Source organism: Ambystoma mexicanum, chromosome 12, assembly GCF_040938575.1.
Source record: "Ambystoma mexicanum isolate Mex_15411 chromosome 12, UKY_AmexF1_1, whole genome shotgun sequence".
NCBI lineage: Eukaryota > Metazoa > Chordata > Amphibia > Caudata > Ambystomatidae > Ambystoma > Ambystoma mexicanum.
In genome coordinates, this window is record NC_090936.1 from 856,444,641 (window position 1) to 856,462,518 (window position 17,878).

At 47.3% G+C, this 17,878-nt stretch overlaps 1 protein-coding gene across 1 annotated transcript in view; it reads left to right on the forward strand.

Annotated features, from left to right (window-relative positions):
- Positions 1-17,878, forward strand: part of TMTC3 (transmembrane O-mannosyltransferase targeting cadherins 3) — a 1,032,559-nt gene that overhangs the window by 431,660 nt on the left and 583,021 nt on the right. The window lies entirely within an intron of this gene.

Sequence of the window (17,878 nt, forward strand, 5' to 3'; positions counted from 1 at the left end):
CAAAATCTTGCCTGGTGCTAAAATGGATGTAATCTAATGAAGCATGCTGAAGATACAAATTCTTAAAGTGTAAAGAGCAAAACATTTCCTCAGACAAACTGGATTGTCTGTAAACTGACAGCCCCTGTCAAAATCTGTGTGTAGTACCCTGGGCTACCTGTGAATAACAGCTGTCAGATGAGCGCCTGATGAAACTTCAAACTATCTAAACTAAAAGTCTGCAGGATTAGCAAACATAAAAGGATTGTTGCTAAAAGGAATACAGATCTCAGTTGTGTTTTTGATCCCACAGATTTAATGCTAAGAAAGTAATGTATTTATGTTTGATGCAACACATTGTTTTTTTTCTGGATTTAAGAAGTTAAGAAGAAATTAACCTGGCTGAGCTGCAAGGAGTGGAAATCCAGGTTTCTCTCAAGGAGAGGGAAAATCCTTTCAGCAGAAACTCACTGGTAGATAATGCGGGTTAGGCCAGACACTTGTCTACAGAAAGAGAATGAACAATGGCAGATCCCCCAGCCCAGGAAACGGAGGTGTGAGGGGTTGTAAACTGCTCCTGGAAGGAAATCCCCAAAGGAGGGGGCTGCTCCTGGACTGCAGGGAGAGACAAAGGGGCGTACCATTTGCTGTTAAGGATGAACAATGAACAGTTTTGAGAGACTCATAACTGGTTATTCAAAGTGATGAAAAATATAAAAAGGACAAATCTGCTAGTCTAATTTTTGGCTGCACGTTTCAAGAGGCAGTAGAACTGTGTGACGTATTCTGGACCGGAATGGCAATATATGTGGTTTTCTGTGAACTGTGTTAATGCAAGAATTGTAAAACTTTACACACACACATCCCTATGGTAAACACACACATTTGTGGAAAGTTGCAGAAAGTTTGGAAATTGTGTTCATGGCAAAAAGGACAACATTCTGTAAAAAGGTGAAACAAGGTCCTACAGCTGCAGAATTTTGAGGAACAGCTACTACATAAAATATGGAATCTTTGTGTGTGATTTGTGCAGAGGTGACCAATGTAGAAACATGTATTTAGGATAAAATGCTATTTTGAGACCAGTGGCTAAAGCGAGGTCTCTAACGATTGTAAAGCAAACCATAAAATGTGACATCATCCGGCCTTGATCCAATCACTCAGATGCAAGGCGTAGATGAGGTTTTGATCCAATCCCAGCTCACAGGGGCAAGCTTAGTTAAGCCGGCCCATACACCAATTTTGTGATGTAATTTGAAAGGATAAATATAGACAGCTGACAACACATAGGGGACTCACTGATCCACTCACGTTCCTGATTCCGGCAAAGCACTCTGATCCAGTATTCTACATCCAGCCTTAACATCCTTCCAGATCCAGATGCCAAGAACCTTGCCCAGCAGTAGAGAACTATTGATTTTCAGCAAGGCCTAAATCTTCAACTTATTCTCACAACCCAGTGAAGCGCTGTGGCGTGGAAAGGCCTTTTGAACTAGTATCCTGAAACTCTTTGGCTTGCTACCACAAGGCTTGCCTGAGGGACTCGCTATCCAGCTGATTGAAATACCCAGAAACAAGAAGGGCAGATACTGTGCAAATCCGGTAACTGGCCTAGCTGATCCAGTCCAGCCCCTGTCCTTCCTTGACAGACCCAATCCATGACCAGAACTGACGGTCCAATTTAATAACTTATTCTGTAAGTATTAATAGGAAGAACAGTGACCCATAATATATCTGTATTGTATGATCCCAATCTCGACCCATCCCATCTTTAATTCAGAACCATAGTATTGCTAGAACTATCTTTGCGCTGACTCTTTTCTCATCTGTGTTCTTAAACCCTAACTTCTTCTTAATTTCATTAAGAAAAGTAAATCCCAGCAAGAAGTAGAGTATCCACAACAGGCGGGTTACGCTGATCACGTGACTGTAAGATACATCTGTGGCATTCTCTTTTTCATAGTCATAATGTAGTGTAATCAAACCCATATGTCATTTTCAAAGTGCATTTCGGTTTTCCATTCTCGAGCCTATTTTTAAAAAACGACTCTTACTAAAACCTCTAACTCTCTGTTTTTATGATAGAAGCGTAATTTCAACTCCTACTTGTACCTAACATCCTTAGCTATCCATAGAACCCTACACCGCAGTGGGATGAGCCCGTTATAGCGAATATTGCAGAAGGAAAAGTTTGCTGCAATTTGACATTCTGAGAAATGTGGACTTTGAGATTTTAAATGTTTTCTTCTGACTAAATCATTGCTTGTGATTGTTTGCACCTATTCAAGGCGGCTCCCATAGGAATTTATAATAACTTAAATATTTTGACCACATTTGGTGTTTTTGCTCAGCCAATTCCAAAGACAATTTCAAAGCCATCTGACAGCTGAAAAGTCAATTCCGTTTTTCTCTTGTGTTTGAAGGGGGAAGGTGGGAGTGATATTCTGTTTGATTTGTGCTATTCCTAAATAACTGCTCTTTCCTCACAACTATTTAATTGCCTATTGGAGGGTTGAGGGGGGGCTGCATGGGGAACCCCTAACCATAGTGCTATCTGTTACAAACGAACCCAAAAGTATTCTTTTCTGTGCTGCATTTGTTTTTGTGTTCATCCTTGATTCATAGTGCATTTAAAATGTTATTCAGTGTTCTGTCACCCCATTGGTGATTGTTGTTTACCTATTAAAATATGTTGTGATTTAAATTCTAAATACATAAATAAATATTTACCTTTGCAAACCAGCCTGATTCCTGGATCAGTGTGACCGTGGGGTGTCTCGGGAGAAGGGTGTGATAGGAGTGGTATATCGTTCAGAATATTGAACTTATAGATAAAATAAATAAGGGTTTCATTTGCGCACTTCATGCTGGGTGTGACTTGGGTGTGTGCCGGATTGAAATCACTTACATGTTCCCCAGTAATTGGCAAGCACTACGCCACATGACACACCCCAGCCTCAGCAGCAAGGGAGGGTGAGTTGCACGAGGGTCAATTATCCATATCACTTCTTTCAGAAAGAACAGAGCACTAACTGCCTGCAGTAACTGTGATTCCGGTGTTTGCTCATCAGACAGCCACTTGGTCCACAAATTGCAGCTGGCTAGCCACAAAATACACTTCGAAATTAGGCACCTTTATTCCCCCCTGTTCATATGAGTTCGGAAGCTTCCCCAGTGCCACCCTGCACCTCAAATTATGCCATAGGAAGCTCCTACATATTCTATTCACTCTTATGAAAAATGGTTTTGGTATCGCGAACGGGACATTTGCAAAGTAATGAAGGAGCCTCGGCAACACCACCATCTTCAGTAATGCCACTCTCCCCATCATGGACAGCAGCAATCTGGCCCAGAAGGATATGGAGTTCTCAATTTTGTCTACTGCTCTTACCGTGGATCATGATATATGTCCACCCCCAAATACCTGAATGTGCCTACCTCCCATTTAATTGGTAGCACCGGCAATGTGTGCACGGGCTTCCCAGTGTATTCCCCCCCCCCCCACCCAGAGGGAACAGACCTGACTTCTGTGGGTTAATTGTTATGTCTGATAAGGCTGCATACTGCTCCATCACATCCAGGATGTACTGCAAATTCGGCTCGGTGTGCTCAGAGTACAGAACATGTCATCCGCGTACAGTGAAATCAAATAGCGCCCCCTCTGTATGACTATCCCAGCCTCCCCGTATTCTTCCCGTAAATAGACTGCCAATGGCTCCAACGCTAAAATGAACAGCATCCGTGACCACGGCAGCCCCGTTTCATGCCCTTGCTTAACTACTACTGTTCCGAGACAATCTTGCCTGTTTTGACCCTTGCTATTGGTGCATTATACAGCAACTTGATGTACGTGGGTCCGATACTGAACCTCTCTAGCACCGCTAATAGCCAAGGCCATCTGACGGAGTCAAATGCCTTAACTGCATCGAGGAACGCTACTGCCAACTGTTGCGTATCCCCATGGGTACAGTCTACTAGGTGGTGTAATCTTCTCAGATTATTTGTAATATTTCTGTGTAGGACATATCCTGTTTGGCCCGGATGTATAAGCTTGGCGATGGCTGGCTTAAGCCTATTTGCCATTAAAGTGGTAAGAATCTTTCCATCCTGATTCAGTAATGAAACGGGTCTATATGAGCTACAATCAGTAAACAGCTTGGTTGGTTTAAAGGGGGGAACAATTATCAACTCTCTCACAGATCCAGGCAGCTTGCCCGTGTTTAGTGCTTCATTCAGCATTGCTAACAGTGGGGCGAGTACTTCCGCTCTATATTCTTTGTAGAATTTGCTGTGAAGCCCATCCGCTTCCGGTACCTTGCCCGTCGGTAACTCTTTTATCACTTGCTCTAGTATTTCAATGGTGATGGGGCCTTCTATCCTGTCTCTCTCTTCTGTGTTTAGCCTGGGGAGGCTAATTTCGAACAGTGCTTCTTCTATCTCTAACATGTCATATTCTGGGGTTTCATCATACAGTTTCTTCTAATAATCATAAAAACATTTATTCACCCCTCCTGCGTCTTGCACAATTCACCATCCCTCCCCACAATCGCTCGAATTGTCTCTCGTTCTCATTTTTATAAAGCCAGCCTAACAGCCGCCCGGGCTTGTCCCCTTCTACATGCTGTCTCTCCACATATTTCGCATAGGTCTGGTTACTTAATCTGTTCCAGTGTTCTCGACATGCGGGTTACCTCCTTAGCTTCCTCTAAGGACCTATCTCCAACTTGCTCTATGGCTTCTAGTCTTTTACTTTTTGTAGGTCCTGTGTAATGACATCTTGTAACCCTTTCGATTTTGCAATAGCTGCCCCTCTCACCACCACTTTAAAAGCCTCCTACTTGATGAGTGCACACTGCCCGTATTATGCACGAAATATTCTGTCACCTCTTTCCTCAGGTGTTCCCGAAACCCTGCATTCTTAAGTGCCTCGACCCTAAGTGTCCAAGTCTTGTATTCTAGCTCGGGGCGGGGGGGGGGGGACTGTCAAGTAGCCAACAGAACGGCATGGTCTGAGAGAACTCTCGCCTTATATTCAGCCTTTTTGATCTCTCCCAGAACTTCTACCCCACAAACATATAATCTAACCTTGTGTAGAGGTTCTTATGAGCCGTGTAATGCTAGTATACTTTGCATCGGCCAACTGAAATGCTTGTAATAGCGCATTCAAATCTTTAGCTGAAAGGACTGGAGGAGTGAATTTGCCATCTGACCTATCCATTGCCGGGTCCAGCGTGCAGTTAAAATCACCCCCCATATCACTGCACTATCCCTGTACAAGCCGTTTGTGGGGTACAGGGATCTAAAATAGGTTGCTGTATCGTGATTTGGAGCATACATATTAATATATATTTACCTATTTTCCACCATTCCCCGTAGTACTATCATCCCGCCATCATTGTCTAGGTAGGTCTGAAGGACCATAAATGGAACTGTCGGTCCCACCCATATTAGGATCCCCCCCCTGGCATAAGCCAATTATGTTGAGGTATCTTGTCTTTTCTTAGTAAGATGGGTTTTTTGGAGGAGAGCTATATCTATTTTCTGACACCTCACATATGCCATTACCCTGTTTCTCTTAATGTAACTATTCAGCCCCCTGACATTCCAGGTTGCTAGTTTAAGTCCCCCCATCCTATTTAGTGGTTTTCGCTCTCATTATCCCTCTGTTGCATCCGCTGATCCACCCTGTGCGTATCCGTAGGCCAACTCCTCTCGAACTACAGCAGCAGCATGTACTTAATGTTCACATCCCGAAATCTCCTCTTGACAGCCGTATAGTTCATTCATCCTCTGTTTCTGCACCAGGAATGTGTAATCCGGGTATGCTGTGATGTTAGCCGACGCCCTTCTAATTGTGCCGCCGTTGAGGAAATATTTGAGAATCTTCTCTCGGTCCTTATAGTTGAGGATCCGAGCTATTATTGGCCGAGGTTGGGCCCGAGGTGGCGGCCTTCTTGTCAGAGCTCTGTGCGCTCGCTCTCCTGTTAAGCCCTGCGTGAGGGCCCCTGGGTCTAATTCCTGCAACAGCATAGTCTCAATGAAGTCTGTTGGGTTTGTGCCGTCTTTGCTTCCGGAAGCCCGATACGTTGTTCATCCTGGCTCGTCCCTCTGCTTCCTCTGCTCGGTTTTCCATGTTCCGTGTTTGCTGTTGCAACACAGAGATTTCCTTGTTGTTCTCGTTACAGTTCTTCTTGGTCGTTTGCACCTCCATTTCTAGCGTGCCTGTGCTTTTGGCCAATGACCTCACGTCTTGTCTCAGGAGGTTCACCTCAATGCTCATTGCGTCAATCTTAAATTCCAATGATGACTTCAAGGCTTCCATGGCTTATAAAATGTTCTGATCTGCGCTCACGGGGGCTGCTATCTCTCCGGTCACTGGGGTCGTCTTCTTCATTCTTTCCAGTCCTTGAGCAGGTTTGGCAAACGTGTGTATGTAGGATTGTTTTCCTTTGTTTTTACTGGCTTTGGACAGTGTTGCTGCGCTCTTCGGCTACTCCACAGATCTGAGCACTCTCTTATCCTAAAGGGCGCTTTGCTTGGGTCTTCACTGTGCTCCTTTGTGCGCCTTCCATATAGGGTTCATAGCGGGGGCTCTTGCGCTCAACGGGTTTGCCCTTTGCTGCCAACCGTATATGTCCGCTCCCAGTTTAGGGAGTAGTTAGTGTGTCAGTTGTTTTATCATTTAGTCTGAGTTTGCACCCAGTGGTTCATGTCTCTGGTCGTGCTTCACCACCCACATTTACCCTCCCGGGCTCTTGTGACTAGCGTCTTGCTGCGATACCAAGCAGTATGAAAGGTGCTGTCTCTTGTACCATCCACAGCACGCTTCATAGTATTGGGCCACCCATAGACACTAAACTGTTTGCCAGCTTCACCTGCTCCGACACCGTGTTAATCAGTAGTCTGATTGATCCCCCCCCCCCTTTACTCCACAGCTCCACAGTGTTCATTCCCTTTGCGGACACAGCCCCAGCTTCCACAGACTTTGAGCCTCTGTGTTTACTTTATTCTTCTGCCTCAGTTACCTCTTCGAAAGTCTTGGCAGCAAGTAGCGGAGTTTGCCCACGTCGCTTATGTATTGAATGCGCTAAGGCCTCTCACTCCGATCCAGGCCACAGGACGACACCCCGCCGCGTCTTTTCCTACTTATACTCTGCCACTCCTTATGGGCCCAGCTGTGGTGCGTTATTCCTGCCGCCTGTTATTGTGTGCTCTGCAGGCCCCTTTTAGGTTGAATCCCCAAGGGAGTCCTCAGCATGTGCCTCCGCTGCTTCAGTAGGCTCTGTGGTCCACCGTAGGCTGAGCCGGGTTGGGTACCTCCTTCAGAATGTCTTGTGTGTGCCCACATACAAAACCCGCTCTGTAAACATGAGCCGGGCTAAGTATAGGCGGACCAGAATGGGAGCACCCCCTTCGCTTTTAAACGTGGGCCGGGCTTGCCATCGAATGACCTTACCAGCAGCCCCCTCCTCTGCTCGGGGGACCAGAGTAGGAGCACATCATAGCACACATACTCGTCTCAGGCCCTGCTCCTCCTTCGTGCCGCACCGGAACGGGACCGTCCACTGCCTCGCTCATATGGTCAGCTGCGCTCGCTACCACGGGTGGACCAGAGTGGAAACCGCTCTCCTCTTATTGTGTTCCACTGATCACCGCTTTTATAATGCGGCCGGACCACAGTGGGAGCTACTTATTGTTCACTGCCTTGTCTGCTAGCTTTTGTGATTACAGCCTCCGTCGGCTTTATGCTCAATCCGCCCATTGTCTGGTCTCCGGTATCCTTGCCTCACTGAAGGCCAGGGTCGCTGCTCCCCACCTCTTCTTGCTGTACAACCTTGATGGAAACGCTGCTGTGCCCCCTGCACATGACAACTCCACTTTGCTTCCCACCGTCGTTACCACCGCAGGAGTCCGCTGCTCATAAATTGTCCTTCGGCCGTAACCTTAATGGGGTTCCTGCTGCATCGGTCTCACCCGTAATGGTTGCTCTGGTGCTCGGCGTCCTCTGGTGACTTGCTACTGCATCCGTTGTCCTCCGTTAGATCCTTTGTTCTTCATCCACCGCCATCTTGTTTGCCAGTGTCTTCCGGGCCGCGCTCTTTCAATCATGCATAATTCTTGCAATCTTGCGTCTTCTGGCCTCTAGATAGATTGTTCGTCTGCTTGGCCCCTTCATACAGCGAAGCAGCAGTCCGATTGCACAAACACATCTATTAGCTGCATTTAACACCCAGGAACAAAACTGATTGGCAGGAGCCTGTAGGAAGAGCGTCCTATTGCATGGCTCTGTAGCCACGCCCCCCCGTACGGTCTTCACCTTATTGCTTGCATGATGTTTTCTCTTAAACTGTAGAAGTGGACTCTTGTCAAGACATTATATGATATGTGGCATTTATACATCTGTGTTAAATGCATTTTGTACTTAAACAGGGGGCGAGCAGACTTGATGCTTTGGATCTAGCTCAACTTCTTCAATGTTCATTCAGTTTGTCCTATTAAGCAATGTTTTGAATAGTTCCCCTGCACATAGTTCTTCAGTTTTGGAATCTTGAATATGTGTGGATATGCCGCATAGACAGATGTTATTCCTTCTTCATCTATTCTAGTTGTCTACTTGTCGTATTTACAGCAAGGTGCGTCAACCTTGTTATTAAGCTGTAGTTTTTAACTCCTCTCACATGTGGAATTTTCAATACCTTCAATGCGGGATTCAGCAGTGTTCACTCTTGTAGCAATCTTTTATCAATTTCCACCACCTTCAGTTATTACTGTTATAGAGCTCTTCTTTTTATTTTATTTTTTCTTCATCTCTACTAGCATCTGAAGTAGATCTAGTTTTGTAACAGGAGACGCCAGATCACCTCCGTCTTCCGGTCCCGGATTAATTTGAACTACAATCAGGATTTCTGTTTTTCATGTTTTCGATTGCTCATGCATTAAGGTCAGAAGGTCCCCACTTTCGCTAGTTTTCGCTGATTTAGCTGCCATTTTTCCCCCTCGGAGTCTAGATTAGTGGAGGCGTAGAATAACCCCTGATGTTCTTTTAGACTAAAGTTAAAAGGAAGGACTTGCAGGAAAATTCAGAGCGTTTTTATTTTGCTGAGCCCCTTGTAGCTCTGAAAAGGTGAGCGGTCAAGAAGTCTTACCGCATAACAAAGGTTATCTCATTCGATCCAGTAAAGGCTCCCTCTGACACTCTGTGTGTCAGCCCCTTAAATCAAATGGCGCTGTCCCCAAAGGTCCCTGATGTGTGGATATCGGGGCTATTGGTGTGGTGAATAAAGGAATGGCTCTCAATTGAGGCACAATTTGTATAAAAGCTGCTTCAGGGGTAGATGGCGAGGTTCTGCTGCAGCAAGGTTATGTGGCAGATTCAATTAGGCCTGCCATTCATTGCTGATGAAGTTTGAGATTAAGGCTGCATCCCAAAGAATGGACTGTTGTTGGAGCGGCTGGGCCTGAATAATTGTAGATTCCCCAGTGAGCACAGGGAAATGTACCAGGAGTTCCTCCAGTCTTGGGCACTAGTTTCCGTGAAGGATGGAACATTTTATTCCATGTGTTGCAGAAGGAATAAACCCCCAGGGCAGGCCGCTACAATGAGGTGTGCTGGGCATTGGTGCCGCAGAGCCAGGCAAGAGGATGCAGTCTCCCTTTGGTCAAGATTAACTGTGGCTCGACCCACACCCCAGGATTTGATGTGAGGAATTGTGGCGCTTTGCCAGCCTTGAGTCTGAGGGTCTTTGCCGGGGACCGCTTCAGAGAGGAGAAAGTGGTCCGGCTGCTTTATAGCAATGCAGCTTTATAGTTTGCTGCCGTCTTTCATCCCCAGTGCAAGCGCCGGATGTCACGTTGTGTATAAGCTGACCTAGTATGAGCCCGATATGGTTAGCAAATGTGTGGTACATATCTGAGGAGGTGGAGAAGCAAGCCAGTCTTCTGAGGGTCCCCCCTCTGCGAATCCTGATGTTGAGGACCATTTTGTCTGGGCTCATGAGCGGAAAGGGGAGATCCTTATCATGGGCTTCTTTGAAGTGGGAATATCAAGTAAGGTCCACAAACGCCATGTGGGAGAGTAACTGCAGCAGGGACTTATTGCTGTTTGTTGAGATGCCCGGGTAAGCCACAGGTTTGTTCAAGTGCTCTGCTGCACAGAGATTCTATCGAGTATGTCTTGTTGGTGCTCTGTTAAGGTGGATTTCCAAAATCAGCCCTGGTGGGAGGATATTACGAGGCCACCCTATTGCGGAAAACAGGGCAGACACTGGGAAGTTAGCCAAACCCAATCAAAGTAAGGTAGCAGAGTGGAAAGGCTTGGTCTCAGGAAGGATGCGAGTGGTCTAGGGCTACAATGATTCTGCACAGAGCAACACCAGTTATTCCAGTTACAGATAAGTATAAAAATACAATTATTTATTAGACCTTACACATTTAGCAAGTACATTTTCTAGTCAAATATCACACACAACCTTATAAAACATTCAACCTTAGGAGGAATGGAATAGCATTTGATTCAATGACCACTGGAACCCAGGTAAGTGTTCAGATGCATATAAAGAGAGTACAACCGTAATATGATTTGGGGCCTTGTGCCTAAAAGTCAACAGTTCCAAAGTAGGTACTTTTTAGGTACGTTTATAAAGAGATTTGCAGTGCCAGTGGTTCAGTTTATTAACACTCATAAAAGTTAGTTGAAGTACTCAACTTAATCCCAACACACTAGGGTAGGCCTAAGGAGGTATCCTTGGACCTGGTTCCACCACCAAAGGTCGGGTAAGACTAAGTGACGTTCTGGACTTTACGCCCTTTTAAACCTAGGGGGGGGGGGGAACAGCGGGGAACAGCAAACGGGTATGTAGACTATCCCACTGGCTTACAGTTCTCCGAAAACCACTTGTGGAGGTTTCAGAAACTGTTGCAAGCTTGTACTCTGTCTTGATGCCTTTTATGAGGGTCGTTTAGATGTCTAAAATGCAAAGGTTACTTTTCGTCGCATGGATTTAGTTTCGATCTGTCGCAGAGCTTAGCAATCGGTTCCAGACTGCTTCCAATAGAACACCCAAACAAAGAAAGGTGAAGACTTCTGCAGGTCGGACGGTCACAGGACTCCTCAGAGATATGGAGATGACAAGATTCAACAAAGGTCACGACGATCAGGGGCGGCGACAGGTGATTGTCCAGCAGCAAATACAGGAGCAGTACTAGCACAGCTTCTCTTGGAGTGAGACGGCTGAAAATACAGAAGCAAGTGACTGTGGCACAAACTGAAGATCTGCAAAGTTCAAAGACTCTGCTCGAACGGCAACGTCTGGAGTGTGGTAATTGGTTATTTATAAGTCGCTTAATACCCAGAGGTTTCTAAGCGCGGACCCGGAGTTCGAACCTGTGTTGGTCCACGTCCTCTTGCTTCCAAGGCGAACGCGTTGTCTCTGAGCTATCCTCCCGAGATGGACCTGACCAGAAAAGAGCTGCTCAGTCCACTGTTTAGCCCTGGGACACATCCGAAGACTCAGCGAGGGTCGAAACTGGTGGTTCCCACTGTTCCAGGGTCGAAGCACCAACAAAGGCCTTTTTCAGATCAGGACAGAGAAGCAGGGCTTCACCAGGACAGCACTGGAGTTGATGCTGGTCAGCTGTAGGGATCATCTTTGGTCACCAGAGGGCTGCATTGCTTCATAGAGGTATTTGCTTCAGTGATGATCTGTGGAATAGCTGCAGTCGCCCTCCTTTTATCGAAGATTCAGGCTCTGAGCAAGCCCAATTCCACCAAGGGAAAGGATCTGCACCATTCAAACTGTCAGTGGTTATCCAATCCTGGATAGCCACTGATCACCACATCTGCCCAATGTTCTGAGAGGTTAGCCAAAACTCAACCAAGGTAAACGTGGAGAGCAGTCGAGGCTATTCTCAGGAGAGTTTGAGTGGGGTCAAGGGCCCATTAGTTTACACAATATAACACACAATAATTCTATTTAGACAGGTATGTATAAAAAAAATACAAATATTTATTCTAGGCCTTTCGTACACTAAATATAACATAACTAGCAGGTGATATTATCGCGCAATACTCAATCATAAGCACATACATTAACCATAGGTTCTTAAAATGCATTCAAATGACTTAATCAACACAGAAGGTAAGTACATCAATGCAGCAAAGATGGAACCAGGTCACAAGTGAATTTCTCTAACTTCAGAAGTCCAATCCCTAAGAAGAATGTTGCCTTGTGCCCAAAATTCACAGGAGCCACAATGCTTTTGCCCAGAATGTAGTCTCTGTAGGCAAGTTCTCATTTTACTTGTGTTGGTGATTGTTCAAAAGATATTCAACAAGTTTACTAGGTAAGTAAATTGTGTTCTTATTTTTCAGAAAATACTACTGAAGTTCGACCAAAAGACAGAGGAACAGATTAATGGGACACAAAGGAACTGGTTCCCAGTGTTATCCTATGGAGACCAGAGGGGACAAATGCTTTGTGTTTACTTACCCCTCTGCCTCTGATTTTCCCACATAACTTGATGGGTCGACTTGGGGGTCGCTGGAGGTTGGATCTCCCGCCATTGGTTCCAGTGAGAGGTGCCCAGGTGCAAGGATTGTTCTGGTTGGGTCCAGATAAAGAATGCAACCCTTGACGAGGAGGAAATGCAGGAGCACCAAAGCAGGTCTGGACAGGACAGGGAAGGCACGTTCCAGCGATGACCACCTGACACAAACGATAGTAGGCATCCTTCTAGTCGCATCTGAAGAAGCTTCTCTGGGAGAGAAACCCTTGATATTGGGATGCTGAAGTTCGCAGGGAATGTGACTTGTACCACAAGCTGGTGACCACTAAAAATCTGGGTGCAACTGCGGAACAGCAATGCTTCTGGTGAGTTTTAACCCATGAGAGAGATGGTCAGTCTAATGGGTGGTCCAAGGACACTTCCGAAGCCTCAGGACAGCTGAATCCTTCAAGGCGGTGAGACAAATTGCTCCCACTAGTCGAAAGGGCTGAAGCAGCGCTCAGGGTCTTTGGGGATCAGGTAGTCCAACAGAGCTTTACCAGGCCAGACGCAGGAAGGGATGCTAGGCTTCTGCAAAGAGTCTTCTTTGGATCTTCAGACGGCTGTTAGTCTACCAGGGATTCTTGGCTGCAATGCTGATCTGAAGAAATGGCTGCAGGAGTAATCTCCTTTGTCAGTTTTCAGGAGCTGTAAAGTACATACTCATACGTCCTGATCCCTTTCCTCCATCCTTTTGGGTGTCCTCCAGCACGGGGACCGTACCAGAACCTTTTGGCAGCAAAAAATGAGCTTCCCCATTAACTTTAGTATAGCTCTCGGGGCCTCGCCTCAGTCCCTTTTTTCTGCCGGACGGGAATGGACCTGGCAGCTTGCGCGGGTGTGATATTTTTTTAGCTTTTCGTGATTCCTGTGCTTTCTTTTTTCAATCTTACCTCCCTTCAGTGCCCCGCCTTCACCGGTGCATGTCGGTCTTGGGAGACTTCTCCAGGTACACCTTGTGCGACCACTCCTTGCCGGCATTGTACCCCCATGCACTTTACTTGGAGTGTCTTTGACCCGATCACCGTTGCAACGCATGTGCTGCGTGTCGGGCCCTTGATACGTCCTCACTTAAGAACACTTTCCTGCTGGAGGTAGATTTTCTACACTTGACCGCCTGGACATCTGAAGGACTTATTTATTTTATTTATTTATTTGCATTTGTAAAGCGCGCTTGCAGCCCATAAGGCGCTGTTACAGAAGATGAAGGACTTATGATTTACCAACAAGTGACCAGAGGTCTCATGGTTACACAGAAACAAGCACAGATGCAAGAGATGACTTCTACACATTCATAGTAAGGCGAGAGGCAATTTAAACAAAGAGCCTGGTTTTGATAGCTTTGCGAAAGGCTTGGTGTGACTCGATCAATCTTAAGTGAGGTGGCAGTGCGCTCCAGTGCGTGGCTGCCTGGGTGAGGAAGCTGGAGTCACCAGCGCGCACCTTTCACGTTGTGGGCGTGACAATCGTGTTGGCATAACCCGTTCTTAAGGGTCTTGTGGCAGTGTGCTTGGTAATTTTATGTGTCAGATAGGGAGGGGCAAGTTCATGAAGGCATTTGTGGGTGAGGGCGAGTGTTTTGAAGGGCGACTTAGTCTCCAGGGAATCATGGCACAACAAGGTTAGTCACCTCTTCAACAAGGCACCCCAGCACAGTGATTCTGTCCTGGGCACGCCATCTGGGAGGGGCTTGTCAAGCTTTTCTACCGAAGGTAGCCCCGAGGCCATAAAAACTACCTGTGCCGAGGGCCTCAGGGGCTCTCTGGGTCTTCCTCTGAGGGGCTATCTAGCTCTGACACTGCACCAGGGTCCGAGGGGCTTAAGGGCTCTAGCTCGAAAAAGAGGGCATTGAAGTTTTCTGCTAGCAAATAGACTATCCTTACTTGCACTGAGATCGGGAAGTCTACCGGAGCCATCGCTGAGATTGAAGGTCAGCGCCAGAGGACTACCAGTCTCCCGACTGAGGGCATCGCACCTTTCTGAGCCCAATCCGAGGTCCCAGAGGCACAGCCAGGGGCTGTCCTGGTTGGAGGCCCAAAGCACTCCTCGGCTTCTGGCGCTGGACTTAAGATGGCGACCAAGCTCGTGGCACTACCCTCCAGCCTAGACCCATCTCAAGAGGACAGGATCTCACGCAGTCCAACTCCAGGACATCCTCCAAGGCTACGGCAGAACCAGTGAGGCTGGATTTGGGGGCCTGATGTTTGGGTCTGGGTGCCACCGTCTCCATCGTCGGAGTGGGCCATGCAGGGTGCCAACCCGTTCCCGGTTGGGGATAGGCAACCTTCGATAAATTAGTTGCCACAGGGCTACCACTACGACCCGCAGATAGATCTTTGTTTATGTTGGACTGGCAAACAGTGGTCTTTAGTCCCACTCTTTGTTACAGTTCCAACTCAATCATACAGAGTTCTTTAATCATGTAATTTATGCTTTGAACTTATGACATTTCACAATTATTTAATGCTGATTTGTTTTCATATAATTGAGTTCTTTGGTTTGATTAATTTAAACACGTATGTAAGGTTTTACTTTCCTTTTTTCTCCTTTCTTTTTCCCTCCTTTATGTATAATTTGGGTTTCAGTATTCAAAACTGATTATATGCACAAATGTATAAACGATTAATAACATGTTTATGCGTGCACAAATACTTGCATTAAATTTGAATACTGTTGATTTGAAACAATTGTAATAGTAAACACTGATTATTTTTTGTTATAGCTATTTAATGGTTCAGATAATTGATATATCTATGCAGAGTTCGTTATATGACCTAATCTAAATATAGGTCAGTCTGTCCTGTTTTCTTTTGAAGGCTGAGGATGGAGGATTTGTCCACCTCAACCTTCCTTTTTGTTTTGATTTGAAAGCATCTCTTTTTTGGAACTTGCAGATAGATGTTGGGGACCTTCCCTTGGTACATGACAGGGCTACCACTATGCCAGTCAGCCGTGGGGCCCCCAGACGGGCGGAACCTACTAGACTTTCCAGTGCCTCGGAGGTTCGGGAACAACCACGAGGCCCCAGTGCTTCAGAGGGCTTTGCCGCCCACTCGAGCCAGGTGGCCTGTGAGGCTCACTTGTCTGAGTACGTACTTACCCTCATGAAGTCGCAACAGATGGTGGGCTAATTTAAGGATCATATCCGCAACGTGCCCCAGATGTGTCCTTGCAGGCCTCTGTCACTGGGGCCTCTGCTACTTCCACCTGAGGCTCTGGTACCCGTCCCAGCTTCCTCCTCCTTCGCAGGCCCCACTGCCTCCTCCACCCCCACTGCTTCCTCCTCCACCTCCGCTGCTTCCTCCTCCTCCTCCGCTGCACCAAGCTCTGGCTACCCTGGGTGCTGGCCTTCAGGGGCTCCCCTAAAGGGACCAGCAGTATGCTGCTCCCCCCACCCCCCTCCGAACCCACCAGGCTCAGGACAACACGGATGATGACACAGAGGAATCCAAGGCTTCGGCCTCAGTGAAGGCTTTCCATGAGCAACTGTAGGGGGCTGGTGGAATATTTGGTAATCCCTCCAATGGAACAGTCTCAGCAGGAGGCGGGCATGTTAGCTGAGGCCTTGTCTCTTAAATCATCCAGCAGGTTCGGCATTCCTGTACAAAAGGATGTCCTTTCAGTTACCTTGACTGTTTCGGAAAAGCCAGGGGCCCATTTTCAGCTGAATAAACTGCTTGGCGGCCATTTTCGGCAACTGGAGAAAAGATCTGGTGTTGCTCTCAGCTCACCCCCAGCCACTCATCGGGTGTGGCAGTGGCTTTCCTATACTCTAAACCAGCGGGGTCCTCTTCCTCTGCAACTAGCTGCCTCTCCAAGGACAAGCTACTTGAGTCCTTTGGTAGGAAGTTTTACTGGGTTCCATCTTTGGCAGGTCAACATGGACGCGCTTCTGTCTGCCTCTAACCAGAAGCTGTTGAGGGAGGTCAGTGATTTTCTCCCCGACCTCCTCCTGGAAAGACAGGCCGCTTTCAAGGCGGGACTCCCGGAGGCCAGGACCTTACTGAGTCAGCGGTTTCCCATATTGACACAGCCAGTAGGGGCATGTGCATGGGGGTGTAAATACGGCAGATGGCGTGGATGTATGCCACCAGGTTTTCCGCGGACGTTCAGGAGCTAATCCTTGAGCTCCCCTTTCAAGGCTCGGATCTGTTTCACTTGTTGACAGATGACGAGTTAATGAAGAAAAATACCTCAACACAAACTGCCAAGTCCTTGGCTGTCTTGACTAAGCCGGGGCAAAAGTAATTTCCCCAGAGCCATGATAGGTATGACCATAAGCCTTGCGTGTTTGGAGGGGGTTCGGGGCTTCCAGGAGAGGAAACCTCACCAGCCCGACAGGTCTCCCAGTGCACACTGACTGAAGCAGCAACGCATCACAAGGGATGGGGGAAAAGCAAAGAAGTTATGGTCGGGTACCATGGCACTCTTGTGGGGTGGGGGTGACGCCTTTCTCTGTGCATCGAGGTGTGTAAGCACATGTTCTCAAACCCTTGGCTCCTCTCAATTGTCTCACTGGGGTTGAGTCTCCCCCCCACGCACCCCTTGCCTGCTCACTGTCGCTGCGCTGCAGATTGAATCCCCAGCCTTGTTGAGGGAGAGTCTGAAGCTGCTGGTCATGCATCCAGTGGAGCCAGTGCCCCCACCAAGATATAGGCCCTGGTTTCTATTCCAGGATTTTTGTTGGTACCCAAAAACAACCAAGCCGGCCTGAGGGTAGTCCTGGATCTCTTTCCTCAACCTTTCCCTTCACTTCAAGTGCTTCAAGATGATCATGACTGCCCAGGTTGCGGAGTCCTTTTGCGCAGATGACTGGATCCGTTCCCTGGACCTATCTACACATCCCCATCTTTCAGCCATAAAGACAATTTCTGCGGTTCACGATTATGTCACACCATTTTCAGTACAAAGTGTTGCTATTTGGCCTCAATTCTGTCCCCACGTCTTCACTAAGTTCATGACGGCAGTGTCGAGTCTCCTCAGTCAAACTTCTGTATCCCTATCTGGACGACTAGTTGGTGAGGCCCACTTGCCAGGAGGGGGCCCTCTATGTGCTCTTCCAGTTGGGGTTCTCTCTCAACCAGAAGAGGTCCCAGCTCATCCCTTCACAGTCCCTGCAGTTGCTAGGAGTCTGGTGGGACACAGTTGAACAGAGGGTCTTCCCTACTCTCGATTGGCTGGCGGAAATCCGCAGGGCGTTGCTCCATTTTCTTCAACTCCTCGAAATCAGCGTGGTGATTTCACCACTTGCTGGGTCTTCTGGCCTTCGGCGTTCGTCAATTCTACGGTCTCGGAGTGGTTCCCGCCATTCCTCTGCCTCTTCTAGGCATTCTCGGAAGCGCCGTCACCGGTCGCC